Consider the following 14,753-nt stretch of genomic DNA (forward strand, 5'->3'; position numbering starts at 1 on the left):
TTAATACTTCTGACTGAAGATGGTTGCAAATGCTTCAGTTTTGCCTTTTGCACTGACTTGCTCAGCACCACCATCATTGAGGATGTGAATGTTTTTGGAGCCTCCTCATCTTGTTAGTTATTTAATTATCCACCACCATTCACGACTGGATGTGGCAGGACTGTGGAGCTGTGATCTGATCCTGAGGGAGATATCCGTGCGTGGAGTGGCGGGATGTATGGAGAGTGATCCTGAAGAGGGTTTCTGAGCCTGGAGTGGAAGCTTTCTGTGGAGGTACAGGCGTAGGCCATTCAGCCCCAGTGTTTTATAAAGGTTTAGCATAACTTATTTGCTTTTACTCTATGCCTCTATTAATAAAGCCAAGTGTCCTGTTTGCTCTTAGCAACCTTTTCAAACCTTGATCAAAAAAGATTGGTGTACATTGTCTCATTCTTCCTCCCAAACTGTATCACTTCACAATTCTCTGTGTAAAATTTTATCTGTTGTGTGAAAGCCCATTTTACCAGTGTGTTTAAGTTCCTCTGAAGTGTGTTACTGTCACTGGCATAGGAAGAAATTCACGAGCATTCTTTGATGCTATCTCCTTGGAAAGAGCAATCTTGCACACTAGCTCAAATGTGGGATTTTGTGTGTTTGGTATCTTTCCTCATCCACCAATATAAGCACAAATCTGTCTCATAATGTACGGTCTAAGAATGTGCCAATGTTGCAAGGTGGTGATAAATTCTTCAGTGTCACAATGTACTCACCAACTGTTTCACTACTTTTCTGATTTCTGGATCCAAGTTTGTAGCTTTCCGCGATCTCTAGTGGCTTAGGGTTGAGCCTCACTTCAACGAAGAAACGGAAAATTATGATTTAAAGATTACACTGTCAATCATTCACATCTCTGTCTTCTCCTGAAGTTCGAGTTCAAATTTGTTTGTGAAGTTGAGTCACACGTTAAGACAGCACAGTCTTTTTCTTTGTGAAGGAAGTGATTTGGGAATGACTGTTTGAAACTGTCCCTTCTTGCACAGAAATTCAGTGCAAATACTTGATCACTCACAATTTCCTTGAGAGAAATTTGTTCACAATCGCATTCGACACGGAAACTGCCTCAGCATTAATCTCACTGAAGCAGAATGTGACCGTGTTGTTTGTTTCAGAATGTTGTTGCCGTTATTTGTCGCTTTTAACCGAGACTGGGAGACAGGGCAAGTTTGATCCGAGGTTGGAATATATTATCATTCAGGAGCAAGAAAAATCAAAAGGAACAAAATAAGAAAACCCAGTCTCCAGATTTGAGAATATGCAGATCCGCTTTGGGAAAGTGAATCAGAGCAGAATGAAGGGTGAACTGTCCAGAAGAGATGAAGACACAGCTCAGTCAACACGTTACCCTGGTTTATGATGCTGGAACATTCATCACACAGAAATGATTCAACCCAATGACAAACATTCTTCCAGCTGATAATTTATGCTACTGATTTAAGGACTGTTTCATGTGGTTACCGAGTGACGACGAGAAGATATTAAACTTTGTTCTATTCAATCTAGCTGTGATGAAGTTTGAATTTGTCTCCCTTTTATAAACAGTATTTGAAGGGTCTTGGTAACAATGTTCAGTGTTGATGAGAGTGGGGTCTGGGTGAGAAGCTGCTGAGTGTGACATGGTCAGGACTGGATGCAGGAAGTTCTCTGACAGTCTCCCTCTATCTCTCTAATGGGTTTGAATTGATTTACGACTGGTAGCTTTTATTTTACTTTTCTTATTTAGAGATACAGCACTGAAACAGGCCCTTCGGCCAACCGTGTCTGTGCCAACCAGCAACCACCCATTTATACTAATCCTACATTAATCCCATATTCTCTACCACATCCCCACCATTCTCCAACCACGTACCTACACTAGGGACAATTTACAATGGCCAATTTACCTATCAACCTGCAAGTCTTTTGGAGGTGGGAGGAAACCAGAGCACCCGGCGGAAACCCACACAGACACAGGGAAAACTTGCAAACCCCACACAGGCAGTACCCAGAACTGAATCCTGGTCACTGGAGCTGTGAGGCTGTGGTGCTAACCATTGCGCCACTGTGCTGCTGTTGGTGCTTTGATAAATGAAGGAAGTTCCCTCCACCCATTTTTTTTGGACAGACAGTGTGGTATAAGGATGTAAAGGGTTAATGTTGAAGATGGTGGGATCAACCCCTCCCACTGTCAGAGTGATAATGTAACAGTCACATGAGATGAAGTTTGGGAGAAGAGAGAGCAGCACCAAGGATGCTCGCTTAGCAGGCTTGATGAGTGTGTATTTTGTATTGTGTAAATTAGAAAAGAGTTCTTAGTTCTTTCAGCAGGAAATGTGTCCAGAAAATATCGAGACACTCACAATTTTATTATTCAGGAGTCAGAACACAGATATTAATTCCAAGTGACAGTTCTGGGAACAATTAACAAAAAAAGTAGAGAATAATATTGCTCACTGATTGAAATCTCCCAGTGAGGAGACAGTTAAACAGGTGATCTATTGGGGCATCCTTCGATCCAAGGTTTCAGCAACATTTAATCTCCCTTTTTGGTGAAATTCTCTGTTATTTGCAACTTATTTTATCAGCTTTGATGGGTGAGTGAAAAAACTGAAAAAATGGAACAGTTCCATCCTTTCTTTTCTTCCTTCTTCTCTTCTTTCCATCAGTTTCTCTTTTCTGTCCCAGATCAATACAATGATGAGAATCCCAATTTAATCTACTGTTTCTGGTGTTTTATCCATTCCAATCAAAATTTCAACATTCCAATCAAATCTATTTGTTATTCCACAGTGTCTCTCCATGTGTTTTATTCTGTTGTATTCTCTCACAGTCTGTTTGATGATCAATGTCAAATCTCACTCTCTGTTCTGGTGAAGATCAGAAGCAGTGATATCTGTTTACACCACCCGACAAGTTGGTCTGAGGCTGTGTCTCTCTGATCATGTGGAGTTAAAGCAATTCTTCCAGTCAGTTAGTTCAGTTGTCATTTCATGAGAAATTCGGTCATCATGACTTCGTCAGTGACCTCATGGTTCCGGTGTCTGAGTGATGTTAATCATGATGTGATGAAATGATTGTATGTTCCAGTCTTTCCGTGGTGGGTTTTCACACTGAGTAGAAATGTGTTGGACATGGTCTGAAAATGTTTCACACCGCTCCATTCCCAACTTCATTTACTTGCAGAAGATATATTTCCATCAAAACACAGCTCGCTGCACAGCGAGAAGCTGTGCTGAAGGTGACATCCATGCTCATGCAACTGACAAGGTGGCCGAGAGGTTAAGGCGATGGACTGCTGATCCATTGTGCTCTGCATGCGTGGGTTCGAATCCCATCCTTGTCGCTTGTTTATGAACTATTTATGTTGGGGGAGTTTATGTGTAAAGTCAGCCTCAAAACCCGTTTTTGTCTGTGTCCAGATCGTGATTCCAGAATTGGTTATACTTTAATAAAATTGAGACAGACATTTGGAATTCTTCACCCAAACTGCACTGCAATGAAGATCAAATAGGGATCACGAAACGGAGCAGGATTTTTCTTCCCCTCCTTCCTTCCATCTTTACTTTCTCTGGCTTTGCACCAAGTGAAAGACAAATGGGAAAAGCAAATGGCGAGGGAGCAGATGCAGAAAATTATCCTTTGGCAAGAAATTTATTTTCAAATCTTCTTGATAGATTAATTGAGTGAGCAATGCTTTGCCAGATGGAGTTTAAAATGAGGGGTCATCTACTACCTACGATAGATCAGAGTGTTTTTTTGGAAGAGGTGAGATGTTAGAAACGGCGGAGGAGCAGAGACCCGAATACTGAATTAATAAAAGCTCGTGGACTGGTCGAAAATAATGTGAAAAGTGAACAGAATATGAAGATTGGAACTCATGTTGCAGTGATATAAAGCTCTGTGCTCCTGAAGTAAATGTCCAAGCCCAGATTGTGGGGAATCTGTGGAGAGTGATTTGGTTTTTATTCATTCTTGGGTGTGAGTATCGCTGATAAGGCGAGCATTTATTCCCCATTCCTATAGCCGTTGAGAAGGTGGTGGAGAGCTGCCTTCTTGAACTGATGCAGTCCATATGGTGCAGGAACACCCACAGTGCTGTTGGGGAGGGAGTTCCAGGATTGTGACCCAACAACAGTGAAGAAATGGCGATATCGTTCCAAGTCAGGATGGTGAGTGACTTGGAGGGGAACCTGCAGGTAGTGAGTTCCCATGCATCTGCTGCCCTTGTCCTTCGAGGTGATAGTGGTCACGAGTTTGGAAGGTGCTGTTGAAGGATACTTGGCGAGTTGCTGCAGTGCATATGGAGATGGTACACACTGCAGCCGCTGTTTACTGGTTGTGGAGGGATTGAATGTTTAAGGTGGCGGGTTAGGTGCCGATCAAGTGTGCTGCTTTGTCCTGGATGGTGTTGAGCTTCTTGAATGTTGTTGAGTGGGATGTATTCCATCCCACTCCTGACTTGTGCCTTGTAGATGGTGGACAGGATTTGGGGTGTCAGGAGGTGAGATACTTGCTACAGAATTCGTAATCTCTGACCTGCGCTTATAGCCACAGCATTGATGTGACTGGTCCAGTTACGTTTCTGGTCAAGATGTTGATGGTGGGGGATTTAACGATGATAATGCTTCTGAATATCAAAAGGTAGATTTTTTCTCTCTCTCATTGGAGATGTTCACTGCTTGGCACTTGTGTGGCCAGAAGGTTGCTTGTCACTTATCAGCTCAAGCCTGAATGTTGTTCAGGTCTTGCTGCTTGCAGGCACAGACTGCTTCAGTATCAGAAGAGTTGTGAGTCATCATCTAACATTCCCACTTCTGACTGATGTTGAAGAGAAAGTCGTCAATGAAACAGCTGGGATGTTTGGGTCTGCAACACTACCCTGAGAAACTCCTGAGGCAATGTCCTGGGCTGAGATGATTGGCCTCCACTAACCACAACATCTTGTTTTGTGCAAGGTATGACTTCAACAAGTGGAGAGTTTTCCCCCTGATTCCCATTGACTTCAATTTTGCTGGGGATCCTTGATGCCACACTCACTCAAGGGCAATCACTCTCACCTCTCCTCTGGAATTCCAGTCTTTCATCTCTGTTTGGACCAAGCTGCAATGAGGTCATACGAACATAAGATCAGAAGAACTAGGAGCAGGAGTAGGCCATTTGGCCCCTCGAGCTTGCTCCGCCATTCAATAGGATCATGGCTGACCTGATCATGACCTCAACCGCACTTTCTTGCCTGCCCACATAACCCTTGGCTCTCTTGTAGATAAAAATCTTGAAGCCATTCAATGACCCAGCCTCCACTGCTCTCTGCGGTAAAGAATTCCAAAGATTAATGACCCTCTGAGAGAAGAAATTCCTTCTTAAATGAAAAACCCCTAAATCTGAAACTGTGTCCCCGAGTTCTAGATTCCACCACGAGAGAAAACATCCTCTCAGCATCTACCCTGTCAAGCTCCCTCAGAATCTTATATGTCTCAATACGTTCTCCTTTCATTTTTCTCAACTCCAATGAGTATCGGTCCAACCTGCTCAACTTTCCTCATGAGACAACACCTTCATCACAGGAATTAATCCAATGAACCTTCTCTGAACTGCCTCCAATGCAAGTATATCCCTCCTTAAATAAGGAGACCAAAACTGTACACAGTACGCTCGGTGTGGTTTCACCAGCACCATGTACATTTGTCGCAAGACTTCTCTACTTTTATACTCCATCCCCCTTGCAATAAAGGGTAACATTCCATTTGCCTTCCTAATTATTTGCTGTACCTGCATGGTAACTTTTTGTGATTCATGTACGAGGACACCCAGATCCTTCTGCACCGCAGCATTCTGTAATCTCTCACAATTTAATTAATATTTTCCTTTTCTATTCTTCCTACCAAAGTGGATAACCTCACATTTTCCCACATTCTACTCTATCTGCCAAATTATTTCCTGGAGCTGAGAGACCCTGGCAGAACCTAAATTGAGCATCGATGATCAGATTATTGCTAAGTGTGTGGTGCTTGATAGCACTGTTGGTGACATTTTCCATCACTTTGCTGATGATTGACAGTAGACTGATGGGGCGGCAATTGGTCAGATTGGATTTGTCCTGCATTTTTTTTATGGAGAGGGCACACTTGGGTAATTTTCCACATTGTCAAGTAGATGCCTGTGTTGCAGCTCTACTGGAACAGCTTGGCTGAGGGCGCAGCTAGTTCTGGAGCACAAGTCTTCAGTACGAGTGTGGAAGTGAGCAGAAAGGCATGGCACTATGCTTAATGGGAAAGATAGCCAAGTTAGGAATAGTAGCTTTGCTGAGCTTTGATTTTAAGTGGCAGAAACCACAATGAAATAGTTAAAAGTAAATGCAGAGCGTGTGAGACTGTAAAGCTTAGCCGACACTGGTAATTGCAAAGACATCTGTTCTTTTTGGCCTGATTGTGTGACTCCCTGTGGTTTGGAACAAATGGACTCCTGTGAATCAAATGATGTCCATCCCTGTGTGAGTGATAAGGAGTGCTAGGCCCCTCTTATCTTTGTGAACTGCCCCTACTTGATGTAGCTGCAGACTGCACGAAACACTCAGGAATGTACACCTAATAGAGATAGCAGGATGCGCCGCAATTACTTGTCAGAAGGTAGAGACAGACTCATGATCCATGTAGGGAGTGAGACTCGAATGATTATAAATGATTCCTATGTTCTTGCTAATTAGCTTGCTTGTCTGCTTTGTTTTATCTTGCTGGTACAAAACAATATTTTATTAGTAACAAGTATGGATTGAGAATGGAGTGTATTGTAACCTCAGTAACAGATGTACTGCATGTCACCACGTGGGTGAAGTCGAATTGTATCGCACTGATTGGTTAAACAAGGGGGTGTAGCATGAATCTTAATGCATAAACAGTCGTACCCGTATCAAAAAACTTCACTTACTCTAGTGGACCAGACAGACTCTGGGTGGAGTCAGTGTCGTTGCATTAGAGTAAGTCAGCCGGCTAAATGCGCAAATAAAGTAATTGATTTTACCTACACATCCGACTCAGAATATTCACTGAACCAGACTGAAGGCAAAAATAACTCAGAATTACACTAGAGCCGGAATGTTGTTAGGGCCCATAGTCTTTGCTTTATCGAGTGCCTTCAGCTGTTTCTTGCCATTATGGGGAGTGAAGCAAATTGGCTGAAAACTGGAAGCTGTGATGCTGGGGACCTCAAGAGGCCGAGATGAATCATCCACTGAGCAATTTCTGACTGAAGATGGTTTCAAATGCTCCAGCTTCATCTTTTGCACTGACGTGCTCGGCTCCACCAAAATTGAGGATAGGGATGTTTTTAGACCCTCCTCATCTGGTTCGTTATTTAATTGTCCACCACCATTCATGACTGGATACCTAGTTTCTCAGGGCAGTGCCCTAGGCCCAACCATCCTCAGCTGTTTCATTGATGGCTTTCTGTTCAACATAAGTCAGAAGTGGGAATGATCGCTGATGATTCACAACTCCTCAGATACTGAAGCAGTCTGTGCCTGCAAGCAGCAAGACCTGAACAACATTCAGGCTTGAGCTGATAAGTGACAAGCAACATTCTTTGATCTGATCCTGAGGGAGATATCCGTGCGTGGAGTGGCGGGATGTATGGAGAGTGATTCTGAAGAGGGTGTCTGAGCCTGGAGGGAAGAATCTGTGGTGAGTGGTCCTCAAAGGATGTCCGTGTCTGGAGATTTAGGATCTCTGAAGAGGGTCTCCGAGCCCATAGTGCTGGGATGTATGGAAAGTGATCCTGAAGTAGGTGTCCGAACCTGGAATGGCGAGATCTGTGGAGAGTGATCCTGAAGTGGGTGTCCAAGCCTGGAGGGCAGAATCTGTGGAGAGTGATCCTGACGAGTGTGTGTAAACCTGGAATGGAAGCTTTCTGTGGAGGTACAGGTGGAGGCCATTCATTCCCAGTATTTTAAAGAGGTTTAGCATAACTTATATGTTTTTACTCTATGCCTCTATTAGTAAAGCCAAGTGTCCTGTTTGCTCTTAGCTACCTTTTCAATCCTTCTCACATTGGTGTACATTGTCTCTCTGCTCCTGCACCCAGTTTAGAACTGTAACATTTCATTTATATGGCATTCTTCCTTCCAAATTGTATCACTTCACACTTCTCTGTGTAAAATTTCATCTGTTCTGTGAAAGCCCATTTTACCATTTTTTTTAAGTTCCCCTGAAGTGTGTTACTATCACTGGCATTGGACAAAATTCCTGAGCATTCTTTGATGCTATCTCCATAGACAGAGCAATCTTTTACGCGAGCTCAAATGTAGGATTTTGTGTGTTGAGTATCTTATTTCACCCACCAATATAAGCACAAATATGTCACGTAAATCTTGTTCACTGCAGTCCCTGCTGCTGTTTGCTGCCTATATTTACAGGTTTTTATCTCAACCTCGTCACCATGTTCTCTAATATATTCAGGGGGCATCAGCAGAGAAAATGTTCACCAAGCATGGCAAGTGCAAGGAAATGTTTATTAATGTCATTATGTCATGAACATAATATACAAATTTTTACATGTGTGAATCATCAAGATGTGTCTTCATAAATGGAACCCCGTCACAATAAACACTGTCACCTTTCAATGTTTAGCAGACAGGTTTGACGGCCTGATGTGTGTGATTCCCATATTAATGTGTTTGTACAAAGTTCGGGGAAAGATGGAGATACGAATAATTTACAGGGAAATCTTTTAAACATATTACCACATCTCTCACTCACAAAGATCTGCAAACACATAGATTCAGAAAGAACCTGAGTACAAAATCAGCTAAAATGAACACAGCCAGAGAGACTTGCGATAACCTGCAGCTCAGGGAAAGTACATGATGTTATGGAAGGGATTCTGTTTCTTTTGTTAAAATATTTTTTGAAGAAGTCATAATCAAACTGAATAAATGTAGGACCAGTTCTTTTTCAAGAGGGCACCAAAAGGACCAATTTGGCAACTATGTTTACTGGTTGTCACATGATTCAAGTTAAATATAGAACAGAAACCCTGGTAACCGGGAGAAATGTGGTTAGTGAAGTCAGTCATGCCCCTTGAATGGACAACCTTGGCAGCAGCAGCGCAAACCGAAGACAGCAGAAAACTCACAACCTTTGGTTGTAGCAGTCAGTGTGTTTTATCTGCTGGAGTGAGCAGCTGATAAAGTTAGCCTGAAGAATCGTCAAGGAAGGAGAGAAGACCACAACCCAGATTGTTTTCCAGAAAATCTTTAAAAGACCCTGAGAAGTCCACTGAGTTAATTCATCTTGTCGCATGTCTTTGAAGAAGGCCTGCTAAAATTAATTCTCAATGCCTTCTGAAAAGAACTGTTCGAAAATACCCTAGTGACCTGTCTACGTATATTCGGACGTTAGACTGCATTCCAGTTTTGGAGCAACATATCTCATCTGATGATTTCTTCAAAAATGAGCAAATAAACAGCCCAAGAGGTTGTTTTTGTCTGCAACAGAGTGCTGAATTAAAAAAAAAAATCCCTTTTATTTTTTCAGCTATCCTGTGTGTGTGTGTGTGTGTGTGTGTGTGTGTGTGTGTGTGTGTGTGTGTGTGTGTGTCTGTGTGTGTGTGTGTGTGGCTCGAAGACAAACAAAAGGACTTTAAAAGTTGTTCAAGGTGAAAAAGGAACTTTTAAAATTTCCACCTGTGTGTTTATGCTTTACTTCATGACTAGTTAAAACTTATTCGACAATAAATGGATAATTTTGTTGTTAATTAAAGAAACCTGGTCAGTGTCTTCTATTCTGGGAAAAATAGAGTACATGACTGACTGTATCAGTAAGTGGGAAAAGTTAAAATAGATGTTGTGACCTGTGGAGAAGTGGGATGAGAATAAAGAGTGCCCTCCTCTGCCCTTAGTTGTCACAGCATTTGTGATCTGGCTCAGTAGCTTAATTGGTTCGAGTGTTTGTCTAATAATCAGAAAATCTTGGATTCATATCCTTGCTTCAAAAGTTTAGCTGTCAATCGTTTACATATGTTTTCTTGTGAACATCAACTTTTCTTATGAATTTTATTCACAAAAGAAAACAGCTCAGTGGTTGCCTTTGTGAAGGATGTGTGTTTGAAATGGCTGTTCCTGCTCGTACAGATGTTCAGTGCTAATATTTCAACGGCAACTCAATCCGCTACAATTTCTTTGAGAGCAATGTGTTTGCAGTTGCATTTAACCTGGAAAACAGCTCAACATTAATCTAACTGAAGGAAAGTGTGACCGTGTTGTATGTTTCAGAGTGTTTGTGTCGTTTTGTGTCTCTTTTAACCAAGACTATAACACGACGCAAAGGGATGGGTTGATCCGAGGTTTAGAATATATTATCATTCAGGAGCAAGAAAAATCAAAAGGAACAAAATAAGAAAACCCAGTCTCCAGATTTGAGAATCTGTAGATCCACTTTGGGAAAGTGAATCAGAGCAGAATGAAGGGTGAATGGTCCGACTGCCCAGAAGAGATGATGACACAGCTCAGTCAGCACGTTCCCCTGGTTTATGATGCTGGAACATTCCTCACACAGAAATTATTCAATCAATATTCATCTGCCGAGTCGGTCTGAGGCTGTGCCTCTCTGATCACGTGGAGTTAAAGCAATTCTTCCAGTCAGTTAGTTCAGTTGTCATTTCATGAGAAATTAGAAGTTATCATGACTTCGTCAGTGACCTCATGGTTCAGGTGTCTGAGTGATGTTAATCATGATGTGATGAATTGATTGTATGTTCCAGTCTTTCCGTGTTGGATTTTCACACTGAGTAGAAACGTGTTGGACATGGTCTGGAAATGTTTCACACCACTCCATTCCCAACAGGCCATGACCTGATGTGATGGAAATGTCATTTACTAAAAGAAGCTACATTTCCATCATTGCACATCTGGATGCACAGTCAGGATCTGAGCTGAAGGTGACCGTCCTGCCCAAATTTCCATAGAGGCAAAAAAGACATGTGATGGGTTACTGGCACAAAGCTGGGTGATGAGGTGTTTGAGAGGTTAAGATGATGGATTATTAATTCCTTCTATTTTACATGTATGAGTTTGAATCCCATCTGCATCAACAGTTTATAAAATGTTCAATCCATTGTTTCTTCGTAATTCACCAGCTTTTGCAGAAAGTAGGACTTAAGCTGTTGCAGTACCTGTTAGAAAGATAGTCGAAGTTATTCTGAAGCCATCTTCCAATGTCATCTACATGGAAGCGGGATTTTAAAGGATAAGATGTAGTTTTTAAAAGTCACTTCAATCTTACTCGAGTCTTTACAAAGAAGCCAGGTAAATCTTTGATGAAAACTCATATACATTTAGAGATCTTTTAAAAGCACTTCAATCTTGTTAATAAAAAGTCAATCCCATGGATAATGGAAGAGTTTGCCATAATCTTCCAATCTTCCCTGGATACGGGGGAGGTGCCAGGAGTAAACAGTGGCAAATGCGACGCCCTTATTCAAGAAAGGGTGTAAGGACAGTCCGGCTAACTACAGGCCAGTTAGATTAACAGCAGTGGTGGGTAAGGTTTTAGAAAGAATAATCAGGGTAAAAAATCAACAGTCACTTGGAGAGGTTTGAGTTAATTAAGGAGAGTGAGCATGGATTTATAAATGGGAGTTCATGCTTGACTAATTTGACTGCATTTTTTGATGAACCAACAGAGCAGCTTGATGAAGGGAATGCAGTGGATGTTGTTTATATAGATTTTAAGGAAGCGTTTGACAAGGTACCACATAAAAGGGTGGTTTACAAAATTGAGGTTCGTGGTATAGGAGGGTCAGTGTCCAATTGGATAGAAAATTGGTTGAAGGACAGAAAACAGCGAGTCTTATGAAATGATTCATTGTCAGCCTGGAGGATAGTCGACAGTGGTGTTCCCCAAGGGTCAGTGCTAGAACCACTGCTTTTTTTGCGAAAGATAAATGACTTGGATCTTGGAATATTGAGTAGAATCTCAAAATATCCCGATGACAACAAACTTGGAGGAGTGGCAAACAGTGAGAATGATATGAACTGCCTGCAACAGGACAATGATAGGCTAGCAGAATGGGCAGACAGGTGGCAGATGGAATTTAATAGTGACAAGTGTGAGGTGATGTATTTTGGCATAAGGAATAGGGAGAGGCAATATTTACTTAATGGCACAGTTCTAAAGTGTGTGTTGGAATAGAGGGACTTGGGGTTCATGTGCATCAATCTTTGAAGGTGGCAAGACATATTGCGAGAGTGGTTAGCAAAGCATATGGGATCTTGGGCTTGAAGAAAAGAGGCATTGAGTACAAAGCAGGGAAGTTATGCTGAACCATTATAAAACTCTGGTTAGGCCCCAGTTGGCGTGTTGCTTCCAGTTTTGCTGACCACACTTAAGAAAGAATGTGAGCGTCCTTGAGAGGATGCAGAGGAAATTCACCAGAATGGATCCAGGGATGGAGGATTTTAGTTACAAGGTTAGGTTGGAAGAGCTAGGGTTGTTCTCCCTGCATCAAAGGAGAGTGAGGGGAGAATTGATAGATGTGTTTTCGGCTATGACAGTTTTAAATAAATTGGCAAGGAAACATTGTTCCCGTTAACTATTGGTACAAGGACTAGGGGACACAGATTGAAGGTTTTGGACAGGAGATACAGGGGGAATGTGCGCAAGAACTTTTTTACACTGATTGGTGATGATCTGTAACTCGCTGTCCACGAGGGCGGTGGAAATGGAGACAATCGAGGATTACAAAAGGAACTTGAATGGGCACTTGAAGGAAATAATTTTACAGGGCTATGGGGATCGAGCAGACAAGTAATAACTCGTCTCCACTCCTAGTATTTCTAAATCCCACACATTCACGATAATGTGAACAATTCTTTCCTGTTGTTTCTCTCTCAGATTTGTAAACTTCACTGTATTGGAGTGAAGTGACATCTACTGGCAAGGAACAAGAACTGCCGTGATGAGATCAGCCATGATTGTATTGAATGGCAGAACAGGATCGAGTGGCTGACTTGCCGACTCCGGCTCCTCGTTCTTATGTTCATAGAATCATACAGCACAGAAGGAGGCCATTCGGCCCCATTGTGCCTCTGCTGACTCTCTGACAAAAAGATGCAATTAGTCCAACCCCCTGCCTATTTCCCCATAATCCTGGAGAATTTCACTTTGAAATATTTGTCCAATTCCTTTATGAAAGTTATAATTGAATCTGTTTCCACCACCCTGTCAGACAATTCATTCCAAATCCGAATCAGTTACTGGGTAAAAAGATCTCTCCTCACCTCCCCTTGACATTTTTGGCCAATTATTTTAAATCTGTGTCCTCTGGTTACTGACCCCCAGGACAGTGGAAACAGTTTCTCCCTCTCTACCCTATGAAAATCCTTCATGATTCTGAACACCTCCATTAAATCTTCCCTTAACCTTCTCTACTCTGAGGAGAACAATCCCAGCTTCACCAGCCTGTCCAGAGAACTGACACCCCTCATCTCTGGTATCATTCTAGGAAATCTCCTCTGAACTGTCTCAGAAGCTTTGATGTCCTTTCTAAAGCCTGGTGCCCAGAACTGGACACATTAGTGGAGCTGAGATCGAGCCAGCGACGCCCACAGCCCACGAACGAATAAAAAAACGCTCCCGAACCATTCCCCAATTCTTAAGCATTTATCGACGCTCCCTGCCCAGTCCCCAAATCTTATTCATTTAGAAACGCTCCCTGCCCAGTCTCCAACTCTTATTCAGTTATCGACACTCCCTGCCCAGTCCCCAATTCTTATCCATTTACAGACGCTTCCTGACCAGTACCCAAATCTTATTCGTTTAGAGACGCTCCCTGCCCAGTCCCCCAATTCTTATCCATTTGCAGACGCTCCCTGCCCAGTCCCCAATTCTTATCCATTTACAGACGCTCCCTGACCAGTACCCAAATTTTATTCATTTAGAGACGCTCCCTGCCCAGTCCCCAATTCTTATCCATTCATAGACGCCGTTTCGGGAAGCCTCACCGGGAAAAGCTTCACCACCGCCATCCGCAGGGATACAGATGGGATTGTTCCATCTTATTGTGGCCCTGAGGCGCTGCTCCAGCTGTGTGAGCCCGCAAAGTCTTCTCGCACTTTGTGAATATCCCGCTCCAACTCCGAACCCGCAGCTCTTGCTGCTGACAAAGCTCTCTACCGCGCCTGCGCGCCCCGCTCCTGTCACAGATAGGGCGGATTCTAGGCCGCTGAGCATTCTGGGTATCACACCTGTCATTAATGCTATTCTTTCAGCTGAAAGGTTTTATTACGTACATTTCATGACCTGGAATCCTCGTGAGTGTTTTCTTTTGCACCTGTCAGTGCCTGGGAGGATAGAGTCAGCTTCACTTTGTAGCCATGAGTTTCTGTTGTGAGAAAGTGGTGTTTAACTCAGTATATTTCAGTTTTTGGTCTGTGACTGTGGGTATTATTCAGTACTTGTTTGTTTCTGCTATTGCTCTGTGAGTTTCACCACATATCTTTCAACAATTTGTATGTGAGCATCAGCTTTTGTCTATATCTATCAGTTTCTGAGAAGTGAGAAAGGGTTTGATTCTATCCCTATCAGTTTCTGTTACATGCATGTGTCTTTAATCTGCACCTCCTCTGAGTGTGTCTTCGTCTCTGTGCTTGTAGGTGAATATGTGTTTTGCTTTGTATCTCTCAGTCTTTGAAGTGTGAGCCTGGGTTTGTACCTAATTTTCTTTGTACCTTGCTGTTGGGATATGAA

At 42.5% G+C, this 14,753-nt stretch overlaps 1 non-coding gene across 1 annotated transcript; it reads left to right on the forward strand.

The window, feature by feature from the left end:
- Positions 1-3,276: 3,276 nt before the first annotated feature.
- Positions 3,277-3,358, forward strand: trnas-gcu (transfer RNA serine (anticodon GCU)). Its single transcript has one exon. It is a non-coding gene; the product is annotated as a tRNA-Ser (tRNA).
- Positions 3,359-14,753: the final 11,395 nt, after the last annotated feature.

Source organism: Heterodontus francisci, unplaced genomic scaffold (genome assembly GCF_036365525.1).
Source record: "Heterodontus francisci isolate sHetFra1 unplaced genomic scaffold, sHetFra1.hap1 HAP1_SCAFFOLD_61, whole genome shotgun sequence".
NCBI classification, from domain to species: Eukaryota; Metazoa; Chordata; class Chondrichthyes; order Heterodontiformes; family Heterodontidae; genus Heterodontus; species Heterodontus francisci.